The sequence below is a fragment of the Ambystoma mexicanum genome, chromosome 5p, assembly GCF_040938575.1.
Source record: "Ambystoma mexicanum isolate Mex_15411 chromosome 5p, UKY_AmexF1_1, whole genome shotgun sequence".
In the NCBI taxonomy this organism is placed as follows: domain Eukaryota; kingdom Metazoa; phylum Chordata; class Amphibia; order Caudata; family Ambystomatidae; genus Ambystoma; species Ambystoma mexicanum.
In genome coordinates, this window is record NC_090930.1 from 981,902,109 (window position 1) to 981,916,274 (window position 14,166).

The window sequence follows — 14,166 nt, forward strand, 5'->3', positions numbered from 1 at the left end:
AAGGTCTTTTATAGGGGAGTCTTTCATTCTACAAGTGGGCGGTTCAAACAACAGACTCAGTTATCCTCACAGGAAAGTGGTCCTAAAGTGCTACAATTTCTATGGCAGAGTCGGAGACCTGGGGCACTAATAAGGAAGGAACCAAGGCCATATAGATTCTTGAATGACCTATGGACATGGGAGAAAAACGAGAAATCTTTCATGCTGGAGCCTCCAGACGTCAATCAGATTTAAGTCTCTCATGAGGTTTAGAAGGTTGTGTGCATTTCTAAAGTGCATTGGGATCGCGAGTAGTGATTTATCTTCTGCGGGTTTAGCGTTGTATTATAGTCTCCGCCTACTATCAAGTACCCCCACCCCCATGAAAGCTTGCATCCTAAAAGTCAAGTCTAAGAAAAAGAGGTATTGTTTCTCATTAGGGGCATGGATTACTACAATAGTGACCAAGTGACCAAACAATAGACCCTTAACCATAAAGCCCAAATAGGACATACTGTTTAGAGAAAGAGAACTCTACAGCACAGAGGGGGGCTACTGCTCTTTTCTTAACCTAACCAATGGCAAAGCATTGAGACAGGATGACCTAGATCTCAAGCAGCATCATTGGTTTTTAAGAGATTATCTTGTAGTAGTGCCATGTAGGTCTCTAGATGCATTACCCGGGATAGTGTTAGTCAGGACTTAAAAGGAAAGTCTAGTCCCTCGACATTTAATGTGGTTATTCGGTCTCAGTCAAGTTCCTTTTGGGAATTGTGGCATTTGAGGTTAGTTGGCTTCAACCTCATTACCTTTCCTTGGGCATTGGGCCTTATCGATAGGCATGTCACCTTTTTGATTCAATCCGATGCCAAGAGGCTCAACTTGCTCCCTGGGCCAGAAGAACATTTAAATAAACAACCTGAAGAGAGAAAAAAAGAGAAGCAAGAAAGAAAAACAAAGCAATGAGTTTATGAAAAATCAAATTCAACATAACTCTTTGAGGGGCAATTTTGCAGCTACCCTTACCCGCACAGCAATAATGTTTATAAATAACTATGAGAATCTGACCAGAGCCAACAAACCTGAGCTCTCAAGGTAGAGATGAGGTGCAAGTCAGAGTCTTCGCAGTGTAAGGCTTTAAGGTTCATGTGATAGCAGAGTCTGATTAAGGTATTGGATTTGGTCCCTGTCCTCAGCCTTCCTTTGCCGCATCTTCCTTGATGTTCAGTTCTACCATCTAGGTATTTTTCCTCACTCGTCGAAGTTTAGGTCCAGAGAATCGATGAACTTTCAGAAGCAGAGCAGGCGTCAGGCCAGAGTAGAGCATCAGGGTCACAAGGAGTGGATATGGAGCAGGCTCGATCATTGTAGATGAATGTAAGGGTGTGAAGTGGGTACCAGCGTTACTTAATTCCCCGAGTTTGTAGTCAGGCTGCCTTGCATTTGGAGAGTAGTAGTAGACTAGATTAGATGTACAAAATAGAACCAACCCTTTTGTTCTGGCTAACTTCAAGATCTTTTCTTTTAATTAAAAAAAGGGCACCTTGTTAGTATATCCGACAGCAAGCTCTGCTCTCTTATCGGATGTGGGGCAGACCTTATTTGTTCAGTCTAGCTAAATGGACTTCTCATTTCCCAATGGTGATAAGATTTCTCGAAAAAGATGTTGGGTATAGACTTTGAAGTTCTGATCCTGGATTTCTCTAGGCCCCCCACAAACTTAGAGGTATTTTTAACTGAAGCGATTGTCAATGTCCTCCTGGCTTTGCGATTATGTTTTCGCCAAGAGATTAGAGGATTTCCACCCAATGAGCGAGCTCAGATTTCATAAGATTGTACATGAGGAATTCTCCATCTCATCAACCCTGTGTTCCACCTCCATTAGTTGCTTATCTAGGAAAGTCCCTTTTGGGGACAGTTCTGCCACACTGTTATGTATTTTATTCTTGAGGTTTTGGAGGTCCATTTCATAGATGGGCAGTCCCAGGGTTTGCAAAAAATTGTGGCGACAGAAAATCAACCCATTAAATCATTTTCTTGGCACTAAAGACCATAGGTGGCCGCAGACAGAAACTTGATCTGAAAATGGTCAAACATTTTATTCATCCGTCTGTTCAAGAAAGTGATGCTACAGTGCATCATTCCTTTAGTTTTGCTGAGTGCTTCATGGCTTTACTGCACCTAATGTATGTATACTTTATTTTCCCCTTCTCATCAGGAATGGCCATCACCAAATCATCCGTTCTGGGGTTGGTGAATGTAATTTTCAATTTGTCGTTCTATCCTTTTGCCTTAAGATAACCCTAAAAGTGTTTACAAAGGTCCTGGGAATAGTTTCCAACCTTTGCCTTTATGGCAGAGTACTACATGCCACTAGCCAGGGTTTGGTAAGGAGGCAGCTGGGCCAAGAATGTGCAAGCTTAATAAGACACAGGTCCCTAATAAATAGGAAGAAACCCAGCCCGAACCAGATGCTAGAACGTCAGTTCACACGGACAAGATTCTGTGCCAACCAAGAGTTTGTAGAGCTGTGACAGGACCAGGCAGACGGGCCCAGGAAGCTGGATCAGCCTTGCCTCAGGTGTAGAAAGATGCAGTAGGTCAATGGCAGACTATTCAGGTCGACATCGCTGCATGATTCTTTGATGTTCCATGGACCACTCTCCATCTCATGCATATTTGTATTTCCTGAAAACGAAACCAGCATCATAGTAGTTCAATAGGCCTCCTCCAGTTCCAGATTCCACGAGAATGCCCTGAAATGGTGGTTAATTCCATTAAACTTACAAAGAGGGGTTGCATTCATTCTACTACGGCCGATCATAATTACCTCAGACAACAGTGATCTCAATGGGTGCACCAGTAGAACGCAAATAGAAGTCACATGGCTTAGGGAACACACAACTACTGACACCAGAATAAACTGAAAGGGTTTCATTGAACAAAAGTAAAGCATAAGTGTTTGCGATTGACATACTGGGATGAAACGACTTTCATCCCACACGAGTGAAAGGATTAGTAGTGGCTAAAGTGTCTACTCTGCCCTCAAACGGCCACAAACCAAGGGTGATCCCAATCATAAGGGTAAAACACCCACAGTTAAGAAAAAATGACAAAAAAGAAAAATACACTACACCAAACTCAGGCAAGCAAAAACAACAATGTTTCTGAAAAGCAGTATTTCACGTGCAAAAAGGTATCATAGGTGACATAGCCAGTCTCTACTGCCCAAAGATGGACAGGGTCAATTAGCAGTCCCTAATCCCTTATGCGGTTATTGGCAGTTTGATGGTGTCGAATCAGGCTTCTTGGTGCAGTTCATGCGGTTTGAAGAAGTTCGGGTGCAGCAGTTGTGTTCTAGACAAGGAACGGTGTCTAGCAGACTCGCACCATTCCGAAGGAGACACATGAAGAAGTGCTGCTCGTGAAGGCCACCAGGGTCGGTTCAACAGTTGGTTCAACTGCAAAGATGCCTGAGACTGGATGTGCCGTTCTATGGGATCAGTTTGATTAAATGTTCGAGGTGCTGCCCATCACAAGGGCCACCAGTGTCAGTTTGACAGATGGACAGTTCGACGGCGAAGATACTGCAGACTGGATGCGCAGTCTGGTTCGAGCAGCTTCATGCAGCGTTTAAAGGTCGGGGGTCAATTACCCACCACAGTCGGTTAGACTGGTGAGGATAATCGACAGCAAAGATGCTAGCAGAGTGATCAGCGGTTCGAAGGTGGCAAATTCAATAAAGCGCTTGTAGTTTGAGCAGAGTCAACAAGACGCTCAGCTAGAGCGGCAGCGAACAGATCCGAACATGTAGTTCAACAGTTCAGGCAACGCAGACATATTGTTCTAGCTGAGGAGTATAGGGCGGTTTGAAGGCAAGGCTCAGAGAAAGGCACACTGAGGGACACCAGGGTCGATTTGATGATTGGTTCCACAGCGAAGAGACTGATTTATTGATTGATTTATTGTTTATTTATACAGCGCTTATAGACAGGTGAAGTGCTTCAAAGCGCTTCAAGGAGAGAAGGGAACAAGGGAATACAGTAATCATTCTTAGGCCTTGAAATTTCCAAATGATCTAATAGAAAAACTAGCATACTAGGCCTGACGGCATTTCTCCTAGTGCAAGTACATGAAGTGTTTACAGTTGCGACCAAGCTCGGGAGGGGGGGGGGACAGGACAGCCAAACCAACTGGTCCTAGTACATTTAGGTCATGCATACGTACAGAGAGAGGTGGGGTAGATTGGGGGGGAACAAAAGAATCGAGTCCAGCGGGTCCCTGGGTTAAGTGCAGAGAGGTTGTTCCGCTCATGGAGCGTAAACTGAAAGTGCAGTAATGCTGAACAAAGTGCAGCGGCCCAGAGGCAAGTGCAAAAGACTGGCGGGGGAGCCTGGGACCTGTAAGGCTCTGGAGGTGAACCAGAAAAACAGTCAGCAAAAACTGAACAGAGTTATGGAGGAGAGGAAGGGTGGAGAGAAAAGAAAGGAGGTTAGCAAGGGAAAGGGACAGAGAAGGAGGAAGAGAAGAGGAAGGTCTTGAGGAGTTTCCGATATTTAAGTGCTCCAGCTCAAGACAGAGAGAGGAAGAGAGGCTGTTCCAGAGGGAGACACCGGCATAGGATAAAGATCTACACCCAAATCTCTGTTTGTGAAAGCGGCTCACCCTCAGAGAGTTGGATTAGGACGAGTGGAGGACTCTAGAGGGAGACTATTTAGCAAGAGAGCGTTGTAGATAGTGTGGACCCCGGCCCCAGAAAGCCTTGTGGATTATGCAGCCACGCTGAGCCAGTGGAGGGATTTCAGCACCAGAGAAATGCGGTCCCAGGGCTTGAGGCCATGGATAAGTCTTGCGTTTCTGTTCTGGATGAGTTGTAGAGGACAGAGAGTAGAAGTAGGAAGATTGCAAAAGAGGCTGTTGCAATAGTCCAGCCTAGAAAGAACTAGGGCTCTCGAGGTAGTGAGCCTGGCGGAAAAGTGAGAAACGGTAGAATACCTCTGAGGAGGTGCAGTTGTTAGTTGGACATTTTGGCGATGTCGGAGATGTGAGAAGGGAAGGAGAGAGTGGAGTAGAAGATGACCCTAAGATGTTTTGCCTCATTGGTAGGTGAGGGCGCAGGGCCAAGGGAGGAAGGTCAGTGAGAAAGCGGGAGCAGGGGGTCCCAATGAGTACGATCTCTGTCTTACTGGCATTCACGCCGAGATCGTTAGCAGCACACCCAGCTTGAATTGCGGATAGACAGTCTGGGATGAGCGAGGAGGAGGAGGCTGAGGGTAGCCTGAATGAGAGCTGCGTGTCATTCAACACTGAAAGTTAGAGGTAAAGGTAGTGATCCTGTGGGCCAAGAGGGCCCTGTAGATATTGAAGAACCAGGGGGAATGGTTAGATCCTTGGGGGACACCACAAGCAGAGAGAGTGGTAGAGGGAAGAAAGGACCCAAGTTCCACCTGGAAGGGCCGGTCAGAGAGAAAGGAGGCGAGCCATGCCAGGGCCTGATCTGTGTCCCCATGTTATCACAGAGATGGGTGATCAGGATGTTCTGGTTTACCATATCGAAAGCAGAAGAGAGGTCGCCAAGAATGAGGAAAAAGGGAGAGATAGAGTCAAGGACTATGCAGTTTGAATCAAGCAGCTCCGGTGCAACATTCCAAGGTCATAGTTCGTAGGATCCCCCAGGGACTGGTTGACTGTCAAACATCAGCAACAAAGCTGCTTATGATTCTAAGAGGTGGTTTGAAGGCCGACTAGTACAATAATGAGCTTCCAGTTCAAGACGAGGCAACAAAGCGCTCGGCTAGCGAACAGGTTTGAACGTGCAGTTCAAAGAGCGGGTGAGTGCCAAAAAGGCAGCTGCAGAGAATCCCAATATTTCGGGGGCAGTCAAACTGATCCAAATCATGGTTTGAATTAGTTCACTGGCGAAAGTACAGGGATACTGGATGTCTTGACTCTCGGTTGCTAGGAGTACAATCCAGGGACTTAAGGATATGTTTTCAGTCCTTGTTCTTGTTCTACCACATACAGGGGAGGCTGGTACACAACTACAAGTGCCCCCGAACACAGTGAGATCATGGGTACCATTGTGGCTGGAAGAGGCAGTTCTTGTCCAAACAGCAGTTTTCCCACACTGGTCCCTGGGAAAGGTGGGGGGACAGAGCTTGCCTCTGCCTTGGACATTCAGTCTTCGCCTCACTGGTGGAGGACTTTGGGAAGATTAACTCCCCCAACAAAGTTCCAATGAATTGTTCCTCAGGCTTTTGTTCAAGAGTGAATCGAAGAAGGCATGGCAGACCCTCTTTTTTTAAAGGCAAAAGCCAACAGGTGATTGGACTAAAGCCAGTCTGCTTTGGGGGTCCAAACCCTGTTCTTAAAACAAATGGACCTTGCCATCTGACACTACAACCAAAGTGCTTTGCAATAATGCAAGTGGAGGAGATAGGAAGGAAAGAAAGGGGCAGAGGGAAACAAGATGGAACCATACTCCAATTGTAAAGAGCTCCCACTGTCTACAATAAACCTGCCCCTTTCCCTTCTCAATAGAAGCAAATGTACCTTTGGTGTGCAGCACCCTGGGGTGAGGTTAAACCTTTTGTGAATTGTGCGCTTTCATTCCTGTTCCCAGGAATGCTTTATGTGGGGAGACTGTTTCTCTGGGGAGGGTGTTACCTGCCCTCACAAAGGAACAATGAGGCAACCCCCAAGGCTACAGTCTTGCTAGAATCAGCAAAGGCAGCCTGTCTGGGGAGAATACACAAACCTCTTACACAGCTGAACTGGGCCCACAATATTGGCACATGTGTGATATCAAATGTATGTGGCTTTGATAACTAAGAGAAATGCTTGCCACCATACCTTAAACTCAGGCATGGCTTACATTTAAGGTTTTACGGGCTACCAGGACAGCAAACTCAAAGTTATGTAGCTTTTGGAACAGGGGTGCAAATCTTAAATCCAGTCCCTGCACTGTAGAGACTTGACTGTCACGGTCAAAGGAAACCCCCCACGAGGAAGAAAATCTCTGGCAATGTCAGCTTGCTGGGGTATCAGGACAGCAAAACAAACCACAGAGAGATACGTGGCTCAGTTGCAATCACAACACAGTGGAAGAACGGAGGATTTCCAGCAAGGAGGCAAGGGGAAGAAGGAACCAAGAAGAATCAGAGGGGAGTGAAGGAACAAGAACTGTAGAAGATCAGGATCAATCACGGGAACGTCCCCCTAGCAGTAAGCATTCCGCTGGGCCTAAGGGGTCGAATGACAGAAAGACCATTCATCCAGACTGCTGTCTGCATAGTTACCCATAACAGGGTTGCTGTGCCCTGAAGGAAGGTGTTGACTCTGTGTGGGGATTAAAAGAAGAATGTTCTTGGGCTAGGATCCAGCCAGGGAGTACACCCAGGCAGACATCTAATACATACCAAGCCATGTCATGAATGAGTCGCCTCAAAAACCTAATATGACATCCAATGCGTGACTGTATAATTGTGAAATCTCAGTAGAACTATGTCCCAACCAAACATGGCTTCTGTTATGTGTAGATATTAATGTGCCACCATGCTGCTTGGGTACACCATTATGAGAATTTAACCCAAAAGTGCAGGTGGTTAAAAAGCCACCTCTGTCTTTTGGAGCATTGTATTCCAGCAGCTCTGTCCAGGATTGCACATGTACACTTGGAAACTGTCCTGTTGCCAATGCAGGGCAGCTGTTGTAGATGTCAGAAAACATCCACAGCAAAGACACATGGTTGCAATTATGCTTTTTGGCATGGATCATTATGAAAGAGCATTGGATGGAACGGACAGAGTGGATGGAACGGACGGTGGAACGGACGGAGTGGATGGAACGGACAGAGTTGGATGGTTTCTCCGTGAAGTGGATGGAACGGACGGAGTGATTGGAACGGATGGCTGGAGTGATGAAACCGATGGAGTGATGGAACGCATGGAACAGATGGAATGGATGCCATGGATTGTGCGGATGCCACGGATGGTGCGCATGGACCAGTGATGCAGATGCGACGGATGGCTCGGATGCGACAGGTGGTGTGGATGCAATGGGTGGTGCAGACGCCACAGGTGGTGCGGATGCTGCGGACAGGGCAGATGCTGCAGATACTGCAGATGCTGCAGATGCTATGGATGGCGCGGGTGCTACGCTGCGGATGCTGCAGTCGATGCAGATGCGGCGGACAGTACGGATGCTGCTCCAGATGGTACATATCTGTATCTCCTATATATGCTATGTACCTGTATCCCCATGTTATCTGTATCACATGTTTTCCAATATCCACCCTGTTGCTCTATATACGTATGCCGCTATGCATGCCCCTCTGTCCTGCTCTCGTGCCTGGTCGCAGGCGATTTACTGATAACTACCATATCACACTACTACGCTCACTCTCTCCTATGCACCATCATTCAACTAGAACACAGCTATATTACGATAAATTTGGCCTAGCTGTTCTCATACTAACATGACCCCACGAACACCTCATCGTCCTAATAAAACACAGCTAGCTGAGCACATAACGGCTAGTTTAGGCATCTCCTCAGGCCTAACGCTGCCAGAACTCAGTCTGGGTGTCCACCCTCCAGACTCAACACATCTCCTCAGCACCACACCTACCGCTAAGAAGCAGCTATCATGCAACAACCACACCAGCTGCACACATATCCGGTGCACCCACGCACCATACGACACTCTTCTCTCTCTAATGACTTGAACTACGGTTCCTGAGGGCATTCAACCTACCAGCGCTTTGAGGTCATACCAATGATATATAAGGCGCTATATAAATACCGAATAACATAACATAACATAACATGGAAATTGGTTCAGGGTGGCTGTAACACTAAGATTCTTGGGACACATATTAATTGAACTCAGGATTATAAACGAAGGGCGGCAAACAAAAGGGCATTCAGAAAGTCCCAGACAGGAAGTTTTCCTATTTAAGTCACTCTAGCAGTCTGTTTTTATCACAATTATTGGGGACCACAACCTCTCCTGGGAGTTAGGACTTCCTCCCTTTGCCTAGTGTTTCAAAGGATCCCTTTCACTGTACCTCTCCTCTGTTACTTATTCCCCTATTCCGGGGCTCCAGGAGCCCCCCTCTCTGTTCTTTTACACAAGAATATAACAGTGGCCTGCTAACTCTATATAGTGCCAGGCTCACCCCTTTTCTCGCTCTATGTATCCGTCTCTGTCTCTCGCCCTCTCCCTCTCCCTCTCTTCTTTGTAGCACACTCTTTCGGCGCTCACATGACTTTTGCAGCCAAAGTCACTCTCTCTTACTACTTCTTACCCTTCCCTTCTCTTGCATCAGTAGTCTCTTTTTTTGGTCTCAAGGAGTTCTCCTACCGCCCACTAGAGCCCACCCTTCTTTTGAGGTTCCAGAGGCTCACTTCTTCCTCACCAGAGAACACCCGTCTTCTTGAGCTTAGGAGGTTCTTCAAACCAGTTACTTGAGCATACCCTTTTTTATTAGCTTCACAGAGCTCCTCTACCCCACACTGGAGCCCAACCCTCTTTTGCACTCTGGGGTACACTTGCTCTGGTGCTCTCTCAATACCTCATCTAACTCTTCTCGTCAGCTCCCAGCCCAAAAGGCATGGTCTGTGTTTCCTAGCCTTATTTATAAAGCCCTCGCCATTCTCTCATTTGCTGAGGCAAAGTTTTGAATTTATTGCAAGCCAGAAGAAGGAAATCTTAAGAAAACGTGCTGTCATCTTGGATTTCTTTTACTTTGCTTCCAAGTGCAGTAGCTGTATGTTTGCTGCTCTGCTCCTGCACTACCTCCTGTCTATGCGCCTGTACAGAGGTTTGTGGGTGTCTGATTTAAAAAAAGGCTGTGACAATGAACAGGTAAACCTCTAGTAAGTCCCCACCTGTTCAAAATCACGTTTCCTTTGGGGAAGGGAGTATTTCTCTCTTTCAACGCTGAAGCTACAAGGGAGAGAAAAACACATTCTCCTTCACATGTGCTGCTGGGGTTAGGGGTGTTGGTTTAAGTTATGTTTCCCCCCTCAGGGATCCACACCCATTGACTAAGAGGTTCCTCTGGAAGTGCTAGTGTTTTCTCTGTAGCATATATGTCCATGAATCGCTGAAAGGAATCCGGGTTGCTGCGGGTTTCAGATCTCTAAAACTGATCCATTTTAGGAGATGCAGTCCCGATAACCCTGTTTCTTTGGAATCTGGTAGTTTCCAATTAGTTGTTCTCTCAGGGGGTTTGGGAATAGTTACGGGCTGTTAATGAGTGGTTTGCCTGATATGTAAGACAAGGCTTCGGGTATTACAGAGCTCCACACTTACCAGCGATTTGTTTTTAACAATCAATGGGCCTCATTACATGGTAGGCGGTAAGGGTTTACCGGTACCGGTATTTTACCGGTACCGGTAAATCCTTACCGCCTTACTACGAGGTCCCTTTGCGGGTTGGGGAATTTAACGCCTGCTTTTTGCAGGCGTTAATAATCCAACCCGCAAAGGGACCTTGGTGCTAATTACGGTACCGCAATTTGCGGTACCGTAATTAGCGCCTTTCCCCTTCCCATTATGCCCTATGGGGCAAAAATGGGAATGGGGAAGGGCAATGGAGGAAGGAGGAATTACCGCCTTCCCAACCTTGGAATAGGGCGGTAATTCCCCTTTCCTCCAAGGCGGTACCGGTAAATTACCGGCATGAACCATGGCGCTAATAGCGCCATGGTTTACCGTCTACCGTGTAATGAGGCCCATTGTCTTAGGGCGTGTAATGGAAGAGATCCATGCAATTCTCTCTTTTGCCACACCTTTAGAAATATGATGCATTCTAGCCACACTAAGTATATTATATTGGGGTTTAACAGTTGGAGGCTGATGGATTTGGTTTGAGCGGCCATTCGTCTGGAGAGAGGCCATGATCCTCTCCCACTTACCATCACTGTATCGTTAGGCACTTGAGCCTTGGTTATATACCGGAGGATTATGTGCCAGGCAATGTCATGAACTTCAGATCACGCCCTTTTTGGACCTCCAGGTCCTTGTCTCAACGGGTCTTGCATTCCGTACTACTTCCAACATGGCCGTCCAGAGCTGAAGCCCTTGCTCGCTCCATGCGCTGAATGCGGCGTGGTCTATTTATAGATCACGCCTTCCGCGGCTCTGCGCGTCTCAATGCTATTGCAGAGTAGCCCAGACGTGTGTTCATAGCTCGCGGTATTGTTTCCCTTGTCCCAGTGCTATTACCCATTCCTTTTCCTTTCCCCCTTCCTGGTTCCGAGCTTTTCTAGCCTTTTCCAGTCTCCCGGATTTCTGGACTCCTTGATCCCGGAACTAAACGCAACCTGGAACCAGACGAATCTCGAGCAGCGCTGTTCAAGGCCAGGAGCGTTCGCAAGAAGGCAGCGATCGAAGTCACCGGCAAACATCGGACCCAGGTGAGAAGGGGGGGAACTCATTGACAGGCAAGGGTTTATGTACCTCTTGTGGGGCAGCATTTAAAAAACTTTAAAAAGTAATGATTGGGTTGTGGGGGGGGGGGTTGGCCAGCCGTTGACTACGACAGATGTCTATTCAGTGAACTCTGTACACCGTATCTGTCCGAGGGCCCCTTCTCCCCTCCTAATGTGACCGAGAGAGAATCTGCAACCTCCTGTGGGTGGCGGAACACCGAGAGCAACAGACTGCAAGCTTTGACACCTTTTGCTGGGCGTGGAGCAGAGAGAGCACTGAACGAAATCTGCGATGGCCGAGAACAAGATGGCGGACGTGACCGACTCGAGACCCTGTAGCGTGAGCCTGGAGGGCCACGGTCTGAGCGCGTCCTTTGCTGGCATAGGTCACTTCAACTGAAGCGCTTTCCACAGAAGATTGGGAGTGGGTGACTGGCGGCGTGGAGAGAGTGTTGGCAGCACAGAGATGAGGCGCTGCTGAAAGCATGGACTCGGCACTTGGAGTAGTTCGTCCTCGACGCCCAGAGCGAGTGAATCGCCCCACATACCGGATTCATGGCTGAGGCCACGGACAGCAGGGCAGAGGTATATGGAGGCGCAGGGTGCCCTCTCTCAAAGGCAGCAAGGTTTGAATCTTCAGACTAGGGAAAGCTTGAAGTCACTTGGCCGAGGATGGCCAACACACTGGCTTCCCCCCTTCCCCACTGGTGGTGGAAAGCTGCTATTGGCCGGCAACTGAAGGTAAGGTGGATCAGAGTGACAGGAGCAAACAGGGGAAGTTAACTTAAAAGAAAATTGTGTAGCCCACTGGAGGGCCCTTATTTACAGAAACATGCAACATTTGTTCCAGGCTGGCGACCGTTATGGTTGGGCGTGTGGCATGCATGGCATAGGTACCAAGCCTGGGACGGCTCTGGGTCAGTGGTCTGGATCCTGAGGATTACAGCAGCCCGCTTAAAGGCCAGAAGTTGGAAGGTCAGTGGCACCCTGCACAGACTGAGCTCCAGGTTTAGATCCACCCCCTGCTAGGAAGACGAACAGAAGTCTGACACTGGTAAGAGTCAGATCCTTAAAGAGGGTGTACGGTGATGGGCAGGAGATAGGTGGTGAGGGGTGGCGTGCATCCCCAGGAGGGAAAAGCCAACAGGGGAAATTGTACAAACAACCATTCAAGCAGAAAGGACCCCTCTCTGGTGACATCAAAACTATGATCCAGGGACAGGACACAACAAAGCGGATTCAACGGACGGCAGCACAGGTCCACTTGCCCCCACACCCAAATACACAGCCCAATGTGAAAGACCCACCAACGAGATCAGACCTCCAAGAAATGCTGGCAGAGATTAAAAAAGAAATAAAAAACTGTGTCACCAATATAACTAAATCAATTACTGACCTCAAACAAATGTTGGCAGTAGAGAAACGGCTGGATGAGATGGAAACGACCCTGCCCGAGCAGGGTCACAAACAGGATGAGTTGGCTAAAAGAGTAGAGACTCTGGAACAACAATGGGAATGGGTCACGAGCAAACAAGAGAATGCTGAAAACAGATATAGGAGGAATACATTAGATTGCGAGCGATACCCATGGCTGTCTCTGACACAGTTGAACGATTACATGCTAGACTTGTTCCGGCATTTGTTAAATAACTTGTCAAAAAAAGACATCATATTGGACTGGACGCATAGAATCTACACCTCCTACTAACAGAAGAAAGAATTGATTCCTGACGTGCTCACGAGAGTCCACCTTTTCCAAACAAAGGAAAAGATCATGAAGGCGGCACAGAAGCAAGAACCTGAAAAATTCCAAGACTCTCCCATAATGTTGTCTCAAGATTTGACCCAAGCAACGCTGATGAAACGGAAGCCCCTGCGCCTGGTAACTGGTTGGCTACAAGATAAAGGGATTTGTTACAGGTGGACTTTCCCATGCAGACTCAGGTTCGAGCTCCAAGGAAAAGCAGATCATATAACCAGGGAGGAGGAGATGTCGGCCTTAATGGGCAAGGATGAAACTCTGCAGTCAGCTGAGGCCTCGCCGGACAGAGACAGATAGGCACCCTGCAAGCATGACCAAAAAGGAAGGATGGTGACAATGCGTCCTTAACATGAAGGGATGGGCGGGGGACTCGAGTAGTTGATGTTACCTTACATACGGTTGCCTCCTGGGCAGTGATGCTGGGGTTGTTTTACAGCAGGTGGAGGTGGAATGTGTAGGCTTAAAGGTGTTTGAAAGAGGTGCTATTCTTACTTGATTTGGAGGGATGGATTTTGGGGTTGGGGGACGAATATGGTCACATGATAGAGAAAGGGGTGGGGATCGGATGAGGCTGCAGAATTTGGCCCTATGAATTTTGAGGGGTTTAAAATAAAAGCTGGATACAAAGTTGTCATGTTTTTGGTTAAATACTTTTATTTAAATTAAAAGGGGTTGGGAAAATGCCTATCTGACCCTATACTAAAGAGGAGTTTCCCTACCTAAAAACCGAAAACTAAGGATCTGTCCTGTGTCAAGATTTCAATGACTGAAAAGCCGTAATTGTGTCCAAAATGTCCCATCCTGATCCTCACACTACAAACAAAACAAAATGTGCAAGGAAATGTCTTCAACCTGATATTGGCAAAAAGTTTTCACAACTAAAGATTCAAATAACAAAAATGTTCTCCAAGGGGAAAGACCTTGGACCCATAGGGTGGTTCCCTTCCCCTGGATTAGAAATGGATGGCAATGTCTTTTACTAGCAGT

The 14,166-nt window shown here is 47.3% G+C and overlaps 1 protein-coding gene across 4 annotated transcripts in view; it reads right to left on the reverse strand.

The window, feature by feature from the left end:
- The window catches only part of RPP40 (ribonuclease P/MRP subunit p40), an 872,477-nt gene that overhangs the window by 759,389 nt on the left and 98,922 nt on the right, over window positions 1-14,166 (reverse strand). The gene's annotated exons all lie outside the window — the stretch shown is intronic.